The sequence below is a fragment of the Benincasa hispida genome, chromosome 4, assembly GCF_027475165.1.
Source record: "Benincasa hispida cultivar pf3 chromosome 4, pf3_genome.v1.1, whole genome shotgun sequence".
NCBI classification, from domain to species: domain Eukaryota; kingdom Viridiplantae; phylum Streptophyta; class Magnoliopsida; order Cucurbitales; family Cucurbitaceae; genus Benincasa; species Benincasa hispida.
The window spans coordinates 46,751,862-46,764,446 of NC_143481.1; the positions used below are offsets into that span (position 1 = coordinate 46,751,862).

At 34.9% G+C, this 12,585-nt stretch overlaps 1 pseudogene; it reads right to left on the reverse strand.

The window, feature by feature from the left end:
• Positions 1–1,684: 1,684 nt before the first annotated feature.
• On the reverse strand, positions 1,685–11,038 carry LOC150036763 (uncharacterized; annotated as a pseudogene).
• Between the last annotated feature and the right edge of the window lie 1,547 nt (positions 11,039–12,585).

Below are 12,585 nucleotides of genomic sequence, written 5' to 3' on the forward strand. Positions count from 1 at the left end.
ACTTGGTTTAACCAAAAATCACACTTACTAAACTTGGCATATAACTTATTTTCTCTTAGCATTTCCAACACCAACCTCAGATGTTCCTTGTGCTTCTCTACACTACTAGAATATACTAGTATATCGTCTGTGAAAACTATCAGAAACTGATCAAGGTAAAGATCAAATATCCTATTCTTCAAGTCCATAAATCCAACAAGAACATTCGTCAACCCAAACGGCATTACTAGGAACTCATAATGTCCATACCTAGTCTTGAAAGAAATATTTGGAACATCTGTTTCCTTCAACTTCAATTGGTGGTAACCTGGTCTCTATCTTAAAGAACACTGTGGCTCTCTTTAACAGATCGAAGAGATCATCTATACGAGGCAACGAGTACTTATTCTTAATGGTCACCTTATTCAACTATCTATAGTCTATACATAATCTGAGAGTACCATCTTTCTTCTTGACAAACAAGACTGGTGCTCCCCAAGGCGACACACTAGGTCTAATGTACTCCTTATTCACAAGTTCTTGTAACTGAACTTTTAACTCCTTTGATTCTGTTGGCGCCATCCTATATGGTGCCTGGGATATAGGTGTTGTACCCAAAACTAATTCAATAGTAATCTCAACTTCCCTGACAGGTGGTAAACCTGGTAACTCTTCAGGGAATATATCTAGGAACTATTGTACCACAGGTAGATTTTCAGGTCTCAGCTTCATATCCTATGAAACTACCATATAGGCTAAATAAGCTTCACATCCCTTACTCAGCAGCTTTCTAGCCTTCATTGCTGATATTAGACTTCCTGGAAGTATTCTTTTACTTCCTACCAAGGTGATCTCTTTTTCACCTGGTTTCCTAAAACACTATCTCTTTTCTTCAAACAATCCACAGTGACATAGTGTTTACTTAGGATATCCATGCCGAAGATAACATCAAACTCTAGTAACTCTAATGGGATCAAGTCAACCCAAAAACCCAGATTCCCAAGAATTACTTTACAATTCCTATAATACTCATGTACAACTAGAGTATCTCCTACAGGCATAGAGATAAGCAAATCCTTATTCATACGCCTAAGCACTCTATCTATATGCAATGCACACATGCTAGATACGAATGAGTGCATAACACCAGGATCAAATAACACATAAGTGGACTGATTACATACAGTTATCGTACCAGCTACAACATCTGGAGCCTCTTCCACTTCCTGGTGTGTCACAGTGCTCGACCTTGTTGCTATTGTTATTGATGTTGTTGTTGCTGTTGGGGTCGTCCAGCTACCCCTTTCTGCTTAGCTGCGTCGAATCCGTCACCTCTGGCTACAGTCACTTTAGGTTGGTCTACAACTTGGGTAACTTCTATTTGTTCACCCCATGGTCCATGACCTAGCTGGGGACAATCTTTCTTGAAGTGCCCCACTTGTCCGCACTGAAAACAAACCTTCATGTCGCCATAACATACACTTGTATGGAGCTTACCACAGTTTGTGCATAGTAGTCTCCTTCCTGTACTGACTACAGACTCGCTAGCACAACCTGGTACCGATCTACCACTCGGTTCAGTTGCAGGTCTTGACCTCTTTCTACTCGAACCCTGTTGGCTCGCGCCTCTAAAACTCCTCATACCCGACTGTCTAGAGCATGGGGGTCTAAAACTCTTATCTCTCGTTTCTCCGGGAGTCCTGAACTACTCCGCACCTGGCTGGAGTATATCTACCCTCGCTACAATTCGCTCAACTCTGATGGAGGTCTCAACTAACTGAGTGAAATTCACCCAATTAGCTCTAGAAATAATGGGTGTACGTATCTTTCCTTTTAGGCCATTCTCAAATTTTCTGCATCTTTCTTTCTCTTCCGCAATAACCAGAAGAGCATACTGAGATAACTCTGTAAATCTTTGCTCGTACTCAGCAACCGTCATTGATCCTTGAGTTAGCCTAAGAAACTCTTCCCTCTTTACTTCTTTAAAAGCACTAGGGTAGTATTTATCCTCAAATACTTTTCTAAACTCAGGCCAAGTCATAGCTTCTAAACTGCTTCTTCTGGCCACTATCACTTTCCACCATTTCTCAACCTCTTTCTGCAGCAAGAATGCTGCTAACCCAACCTTACGGTCCTCAGGGCATCTCATAACATTAAAAAATTTCACAATCAAGTCCAACCAGACCTCAACATCTACTAGCTTTGTGGCTTCATCGAACGTCGTGGCACCTAACTCTCTTCCCCTTCGGATCTAGGTCCTGTCTAACTTCAGGGCCTCCGCTGCTAGGGTCAACATTCCTCTCTTCAGTTTGCCTCCTCAACCTGCCACTTTTCCTCGACATCTTTGCCTAATTAATAAGTACACATGTTAAGGACTTACTTATGGGACTTAATCTAATGCATGAACTCTCTCTTTCACCCAAAATCCAATGCTTTGATACCAACGGGTATCAACTAATTCTTCAACTTTCCCAAAAACTTATGCTCTGACACCAAGCTATCACGCCCCATCCCAGACTACTCTCTAAGCCTAGGAAAGAACATGAGTGCATTAGCTATCAACCCTTTTGTTGACACTTACTGCCTAATAACTCTAGTGGAAATAACTCTAATACCAACATGCAACTCATACACAGCGGATGCCTCTTAGGCCAAATACATTAAGTTTAAACACACAACATATTTAGAGAGATTACATTACTAGTTTCACAAGTCCCAATGCCCAGCTGTAGTCCTTATATGAACAACTGTAACATATGTACAATATTTATAGTAACCACAGAACAGACGGGTTACAGTAACTTTTTCCTTTAGTGACAAAGAAAATGTAGAGCTACCTTATGAGGATTTGACCGCTACCTAGGGGAAAGGAAAACATTTGAAAATGGGGTGAGATTGCTAGCCCAGTGAGTGACTTAAGAAAGAAAATTGATTCTCATGCAAAAGTCTCAATAAAGAGATTAAGCTAAAATATAAATTTCTACAATAACCTGGTACTGCAGTATAAATATTTTCCAAGCATAAAGCATATAAAGTTGTTTTCATCATAAAACTTTAAACTGTCCCATAGTTGAGAATAACCCTGTTGTGGTTCAAACCTAACGTCAACTGCTAGTCAAGAGAGAACCCTTTAGCTCAAACTCTGACTTTAACTACCAACGTGCATGTGGTCATAACTAAGTACCGTCATACCTTAGGTACTTTTGCTCAGATACCTTCTCAAAACTTGTCCTTTAGTATCGAGCTGCTCGGATACCTTCTCAAATGTCCTTTGGTATCGAGTCTCAAGTAAAACTAGTCATATAATGACTTTCTCTTTAAAGCATGTAAAGCAAAATGCATAGAAAACATGTCTTTAAAGATACTAACACATGCTTGGTGTATTTAAACACACATAAATAGTTTTTCAATAAACTTTCATACATGGCATGCGTTTAAAACATAACTCATGGTTTGCTTGGAAATTACTATGTAAAACTAGCTAGCATGAGAATAATCTTTCTTTAAAACATGGTTTCCATAAAACATTGTAAATATTTAGTCACTGACAACTTTTAAAACTATTCCTCAATGGTCGATATGCTTCTATTATTGGTCTCAATCCTGTGCACACAAAAGCATATTTTAGCGACTAGCATAAGTCTCCCTTTTGAGACTAACCCTTAAGTAATTTTTGTGTTTAACCTTCCCTTTTGATGAATTTCACAACAACGCACCTTGCTGTAGGTTTAGACACTTGGGAATTTCTTTGACATTTGGCTCATGCAAAGCTTCCAACCGCTCTTCACGTACGCAATACCACTTATGCAACCAACACTTTTCTCTCTAAGTGTTCTTACAACTGCATATGGTCGTCCTCAAGGCTGCTTATGCATCTAAGACTCCACTTCAAGATCTCCTCGGCTACACAGCAGGTCCAATGCATGAAAAAGCTCAACCCTTGGTCTGTCTAAGCGTTTCTTTCAAGCTGTCAGCTTACCCAACTCAAGCAGCTGCCTGCTTGTTCATAAAATTCCTAATTCATATTACGAAATTAATAACTCAAATTCTAGAGCTTATCTCAAGAAATTTCCTTCTACAAAATTTTTGAGAATCGTCTCAAGAATCTTACCTCAAACTTTCAGCGTTAGAATTTTCGTGGTCTGTCATAGAGACTCGATTCTTTACGATGGCCTGGGTTCACTCGAGAACAGAACCTCTGGTACTTTTTCTCCTTCTTCGGCCTTAATCCGAGGAGGACTTCTTCTGGAAGCATCACCTCTGAAAATAGACTCTTAGAAGTTTCCAACGACATCAAGAACTCTAAATTTTCATGGAGGAATTAATCACACTGATCGTTTGAAGTTCGACCTCGCCTATTTATACTGCTTTCCACCGCCTCTCATTAAATGTTAGCCCGACACCTTCAACTTTCACAAAGTCAAATCCAATGCAAGAGAGTTCTGATAATTTTAATTGGTGATTAATACCGATCAAACCAGTCTAATCGTTTAGCTCACCGCCCCATCGTTTAGCTCATCGTTTAGTGATTTCACGCTGATCCTTGTCACCCAACGATCTCGCCGAACGCATAGCACACTGATGCCCATCGTGTAGTGCCGATGCTCATTGTGTAGCACTGATGCCCATCGTCTAGTGAAGCATGACTATCGTTGAGCATAGCACGGTTATTGTCTAGCACCCATGCCTATCGCATAGCGCCATCGCTTAGCGTCATCGTCTAGCGCTGATGTCGATCGTGTAGTTCCAACGCCCTATCGCTTAACGCTATCGTCTACCAATAGTGCTATCATTTAGCGTGATCCTTCGCATTATCTAGAACCGCACTTTGCCACACGATCGCCTATTGCATTTTTTAGCTCCGCGCATTTGCTACACGATCGCCTACCTCATCGTTTAGCTTCGCACATTGCTATAGATCATCCACACCCGCTTACACAATCACCTACCTCATCGTGTAGCACCACTCATTTACTAGACAATCGTCTACCTCATTGTGTAGCACTGCTCATTTGCTACACGATTGTCCAGCGCACGCAACTCCAACGCCCAGCGTGCCTGCACACACTTGAGGCTGCCGCATGCTTTGCTAACCTCTCAAAACATTGGCTACCGCATGCTTTCCCACGCATAGCTTTTTTCTTGGCCACACTTTTTCTTCCTTCAACGCTCAAATAACCACTCAAATGAGCAAGGCCAATGCATGGACAACACTTAGTCGAGTGTCCGACAATTAATGGATGTAACTATAGGGAAAAAATGGTAAATTGGCCCAACTGTACTAACAAGCGATTTGTGAAGAGTCATTGTACTGTTAATTGGTTATATCCAATGGACACAGAAATATATCTATAGTGCGAAGAGTATAGCTGTCGATCTTTTGTGGAATGCCCGACAGTTAACAGATGGTGGATATCGTGATTAAAGAGTTTAGTCAGTTATTCACGTACCGTTGGAGCTTAAAGCTACAAGTCCATAAGGTCCCCTTGGTTGCTCAATGGATTCAAGTTGAGATTCAGTTTTTGGGTTAGTTTGAAGTGTTCAAATTAACAAGAAGGAATTTGATTATATATAATTTAATTAAATTGATTTAATTATATGTGATATAATTGATTCGATGTATTAAATACGTTAATTGGAGGAATTAATATAAATGTGATTTATATTAAATAAAGAAGAAACATAACTATGTTTTAAAATATTACATATGATATGATATTAAAACTATAGGTTATAAATATAATATGATAAATTAGTTATATTTTTTTATAATAAAAACAATTATTAAATAATTGTTGGTTGGTTATTTTCTCCATTAACCGATTGCATGTGGGAAGTTTCTTTCAGTTTTAATAACTGAAGAATAAAAGTGAAAAGGGTTTTCATTTCTTCATAATCGCAAGAAATTCGATTGAGAGAAAAGTAGAGCTATATGATAGCCTTCAGAAAGTGAACGACAAGCGAGTTTACTAGTCGATTGTCTCTAGTTTACTAAATGATCGAGTACACAGTCTATACGATGGACTTAAGTCTCTCTCCCACTTACTCGATCATTTAACTCGATCGTATACATCCTTCTTCCCTCTACCAAATTCACACAGAGCCTACACCTCCTGGATTTTCACACCGAGAGTACGAAGGCAACCGAGTGGTAGTGTCGAGTGTTGCTATTCGAGGGTCGAGGATCGAGTCTTACTCGACTGGGTTCGAGGATCAGACAGTTCGAGGAATTCACTGGTTGTTCGTTGTGTTCGTGCTCATGATCGAGTTTCTTGGGACGCTTGACTATGTAGATCGGGTAATACTTGAAGAATAGTTCTTCAAAGGTATATCACTCGATTCCTTTTGTTTTTTAAAAGTAAACATGTTGTAATTTACTCGATGATGCATAATTGTTCTTCTATGTTTGTAAATGTTTTATTCTTTCACAATAGGTTTGGAACGATCTTGCTTCTGCTCGATGGTTCTCTTGAATAAGAGATCCTTCATTGCAGTAGTAGTTCCAACATATTCTAGCTTATTTGTCAGATCTCAAGACTCAAAGATCACAATCATAATAAGAGACCACATAGCAGAAGTTTGACAAATAAAGAAGAATCTACTAGTCCTATCCGAAATGAAAGAGCTTAGAGAACTAAAGCATTTATTTGGATTAGAGATAGAGTGCTCAGAGAAAGGATTGTTCCTTGGACAATAGAAGTATGCGAAGGATCTTCTGCAAACGTATGGCATGAGTGACTGTAAGCTAATATCTACACCGATGGACGTTAATAAAAAGTTCTGCATGTATGAAGGCAAAGATTTTACAGACTCAACAATGTATTGTTAGCTGGTAGGTAGTTTAATCTACCTTACCTTAACAAGACCTAATATCTCATATTCCATCGGAGTTGCGAGTCATTATGTGTAGAATTCGAAGAAGCTTCATTTTGAAGAATTTTGAAGAATTTTAAGATATCTAAAAGGAACAAGTGAAGAGGGTCTTTTATACAAGAAAAGGAGGATTACAAGTTAGAAGGCTTCTACGATGCTTATTATGATAGAGATCATGATACACGATGATCAACTACTGGTTACGTGTTCAAACTTGGTAATGGAGTAGTTTCTTCATGTAGCAAGAGGCAATCAACAGTTGCATTATCTACCACATAAGCAGAGTATAGAGCAGCAGCCATGGAAGCACAGGTGAATGTGTGGATTAAACAAATAATGAGGGATTTGCACCAAGAAGTTAATCGTGCAGTGACTTTATACTGCGACAACCAATCTGCAATTCGCTTAGTTGAAAATCCAGTATTCCATGCAATAACAAAACATGTAGAGGTACATTACCACTTCATGGAGAAAATGTACTTCAAGAGGAAATTGAGATGAAGCCAATAAAGACAGAAGATCAAATTGCATACATATTTATAAAAGGGTCAGCAACAAATATGATAGAACATAAAGAACACGTACACAGCAGAAGCGATAAAATTGACAACATTCGAATTGCAATAAAAACAAGAATAAGCATGCCAAGGGATAGAAAATACAACATTTGAAGACTCCACCACAATCTTCTTCTTCTGAGCACGATCGACACCACCAACGGTAAATCCCGCTATTATCCGATTGAAGAACCAGGTTGTGGGACCGTTTTGTTAGTGAAAATAAAGGAATTTCATTATAGAAAGAAGGAAAGTAAAGAGAAATGAGGTGGAATATTTTAGTCAAAATTTGAGGAAGCATTAATCTTGCAAAATTAAAACCAAAGTCTTTCGTAGAGAAAACACATGCAAAATCCCATCGTCTCCTCAAAATCAATACTAGGTCTTTGTGAAAAACCTTGTGCAACTAGTCTTGCTTTATATCTTATGTCCTCATTATTTTCATTTCTTTTCCTCACAAATACCCATTTGTATCCCACAGGTTTAACACCTTCTAGTGTTCGGACTACAGATCCATAAACCTGACGTTTTGAAAGTCAGTTTAATTTTATCTCGATTGCTTCTTTCTACTGAAGCTAATCTTTTCTATGTCGACATTCTTCAACAGATTTTGGTTCTAGATACTCATTTTCATATATAATTTCAAGAGCAATATTATACGCAAAAACATCTTCAATAAGTATATTAGTTCGATTCCATCTTTTTCTTGTTATGACATAGTATATTGAAATTTCATTATTATTTTTAAGCATTTCACCTTCCTCACTAGTCATGTCAAGGGTTTATTTAAGGGTATTTATATCCACAACCAAGTCTTTTTCACTATTAATTATTTTTCATTTTCGAGGATTTTTATCTTTGAAACCCATTAGTTTACCACACTTATGGCGTGTTGCAGACTCATTATTGACAACTTGTTGTATTGTGATATCAATTTTTTATGGAATATTTGCAATTGGTATATGTGACTTAGTTACTTTCTTTGCATCTATAAATACATTTGGTAATTGATTTGTTATATTTTGAAAATGAATTAATTTCTAAACTTTAAGTTCACATTAATCTGTACTGAGACAATAACGATGCATTCCATATAATTTCTTTTTCCAACTTCTTCATTCCTCTCCCTAATGTTGGAAAATTTGTCTCATTAAAATGACAATCAACAAATCGTGCAGTAAATACATCACCCGTAAGGGGCTCAAGATATTTAATAATTGATGGGGAATCATATCCAACATATATTCCTAACTTACTTTGATGACCCATCTTAGTGTGTTGTGATGGAGCAACTGGAACATATACTGTACATCAAAAAATTCCCAGATAGGAAATGTTTGCCTTATGATCATAAAGTAATTGTAATAGCGAGTACTTATGATAAGATACTGGTATAATGCGTACAAGTGATGCTACATGCAAAATAGCATGTCCCCATACAGATGAAGGAAGCTTAGCTCTCATAAGTAATGGTCTTGTAATTAATTGTTTTATAAATGATTCTGCTAAACCATTTTATGTATGAACATGAGCTACAGGATGTTGAACACTTATCCCAATTGACATACAATAATTATCAAAAGCTTGGGATGTAAATTCACCAGCATTATCAAGACGAATAGTCTTAATTGTATAATCAAGAAATTGTATTCTTAACTTAATTATTTGAGCAATTAATCTTGCAAATGCAAGAAGTCGACTTGATAATAAACATACGTGTCTCTATCTATTGGATGCATCTATTAATACCATAAAATATCTAAATGTTCCACTTGGTGAGTTAATGGGTCCACATATATCACCCTGAATTCACTCTAAAAATGCGGGTGATTCAGTCCCCACTTTAGATTGTGATGGTCTAATTATCAATTTTCCTTGAGAGCAAACATCACATGATAATTCATTATATTGAATAATCTTATAGTTCTTCAATGGGTGTCCATTTGAATTTTCAATAATTATTCTTATCATTATATATCCTAGATAAATCGGTTATGCCAAATTATAAATATGTCTTGATTCATGAACTTCAGGTTCATTGTTGCATATGTTTCAATTACTCGTATATGAGTATAATACAATCCAGAAGATAAAGTAGACAACTCTTCTAATATACATTTTTCATTTGAGACGGTGGATATGATGTATAGATATTCCACATTATTCTTACTATCAATCTCAATATTATAACCATTGCAATGTATGTCTTTAAAACTTTGAAGATTTCTCTTTGATTGACTAGAGAACTATGCATTGTTAATTGTAAATTTTGTTCCTCTAGGCAAAATAATATCTTCTTTTCCAAAATCTTTGATCAAGTTTGCAGAACTTGATATTGTATTTACTTTTGCTTTCAGCATTGTAAATTTGGAAAAACAGTTTTTATTTGTAAGTATTGTATGTGTAGTTGCACTGTTTGTCAGATATAGATCTTCTTTGCTCATTTTTTAAACACCCAACATATGAAAATGATCTATGTTTCTTCATTGAAAAAAAAAGATAATTACAATAAGAAAAACAACACTTAAAATATATAAAAGTAACTAAAAAAACATGAAGACAAATAAAAGAAAACAACAACATTAAGTCTAGATATTCTCAAAGTAAACAAAAAAAACACTTGATGTGCCACCAACTGTGTCAATCTTCTCTTCAGAAGATTCAAAGAAGTCCGCCACATCCAAATTTGTCATATGGGATGGGTCAAATATGTTATCCTGGTATGCAAAATTTGTTTCCACATTTTCCTCTTTTTCCTTCAAGGAGGCTTGATAGAGGTTAAATAAGTATTTTGACATACGATAGGTACGTGACCAATGCCCAGTCATTCCGCATCGGAAGCATTTATTTTGAACACTCTTTTTTATTTTATCATGTGGAAATTTTCCTTTGTGATCATCATTTTGTGTGATTCTTTCGAAATCAAAATGATTAGAACGACCACCATGAAAATAATAATTACGTCTTCCTCTGCCACGACCTCGACCGCGACCACAATCTCGACCACGATTATTATTAAAATTCACAGTATTCACATCAGGGAATAGTGTTGTTCCGGTTGGACGTGATTTATAATTTTTCATCAATAACTCGTTATTTTGTTCGATCACGAGAAGACATGAAATTAATTCAGAATATTGTTTAATACATTTCTCTTGATATTGCTGTTGTAGGAGCATATTTGAGACATGAATTGTAGAAAATGTTTTCTCTAACATATTAGCATCAATAATTTTCTCTCCGCATAACAACAATTTTGAACTGATTTTAAATAATGCGAAGTTATAATCACTTACTGATTTGAAATCTTGTAGCCTTAAGTGCATCCACTCATAACGAGCTTTAGGAAGAATAACTATTTTTTAATGATCATACCTTTCTTTTAAATTTTTCCACGAGATACGAGGATCTTTTATTGTAAGATACTTCATTTTCAATCCCTCATGGATATAATGATGAAGGAAAATCATAGCTTTTGCTTTGTCTTGACTGGAGGTCATATTTTCTTCTTTAATAGTCTCCCCAAGATTTATAGCATCCAGATGGATTTTGGTATCAAATACCCATGACAAATAATTATTGTCGTTAATATCAAGGGCGAAAAATTCTAATTTTGTGAGATTTGTCATGGCAACACTATCATAAAATATTGTACTCATGTTAGAAATTTAATAGATATTGAATATGGAAAATAACATTAAATTTATTAATTATAACGAAGAGAGAAAAATCGACATATCTTTAGGACCTATCTTTAGTGGGGAAAACGACAGGAACTCGTGCTGATAACATGTTATGAAAATTGAGGAGCACAATGACAATACGGATATGAAAAATATAATATAATAATAATAAATCGATAAAAACTAAAATTATAAAATAAAGTAACTAAAACATAAAATAACAAAAATCATGAAATTGGATAATATGGAAATTGATAAAAGTAGAATTCTCACTAATGTAGGTGTGTTCTTAAGATCCATCAAATGTCACCATTTATAGGCAAAGTGACAAGTAAGATGTGGACTTACATGGACAGCATGAATAACTATATGGCACATGGACAATATGAATAGTGACACGTGGCCTTTGGGACACTTAGCAATGGACATCTATTTTCTATTAAATACTCCTTTGTTCGATTATAACTAGTTTTCTTAAATATGATTTTTGTCCCATTTTTTTTATGTACAAAAGTAACAACTGAACACTTGGAGGAATTTGTTTTTCTATGTCATTGTTATGAAGTAATTGTATAAAGTGATTCTTGATTTTTAAAGGAATTAACTTTAAAGTTTTCTTGAGAAAGTAATTTTAAGACGATTTTCAAAAAATATAAAAATAAGGAAAACTATTTACACAAAATAGTAAATTTTTAATTTTTTTTTATAAAACTTGATAGAAGTCTATAAGTGTATAAAAGTGATAAAAACTAATAGAAGTCTATCAGTATCTATCAGTGTTTTTTTTACTATTTCTCTAAAAAAATTTGATATTTTTCCATAGTTTTAAACTCATTTGATTTTATTAGAAGGTGAACGTTATTTGTTATCCAAAACTACTTTTAAAAGATTGAAACTTTTTTTTTCTCTGTTTGATATCCATTTTTGTCTCTATGTAAGGGGTTATTTGACATTCATTTGGTTATTAGGTTTTAACTTTTATTTTTAGTTTTTTGAAAAGCAAAATTATGTTAATATCCCATTGAGTTTCCTATTTTTTAAATTTGAAAAACATTTTTAAAAATTTTTACAAATGTCAAGAACAGAGCAAATGTTTTGAAACAAAATTCGATGAATGGATGGTTTGGTTTAAGGTTTTATACATATCTGTGAATAAAGATATCTCAGAAAGGATGTCTGGGAATACTATATGTGAGAATCAAAGATGATTGTATTTTATTGTACATGACAAATGCTTTATAATTTTATGAATAAAAGTTATGTTTGTATTTGATTTATAACATTAAGCTTGAAAATCTTTATAATTTTAATAGATTAATTAGTTAAGAAGTAAATATCATTCAACGTATTGATATAAATTAATTTATTAAGAATCAATAATACATTTAATTATAAATATTCAAAAATTGAGTAATTTATTATTAAAATTAATTAATTAATCAATTAATATATTTAATGAATGTCATATTAATTATAATATAATATTTATAAAT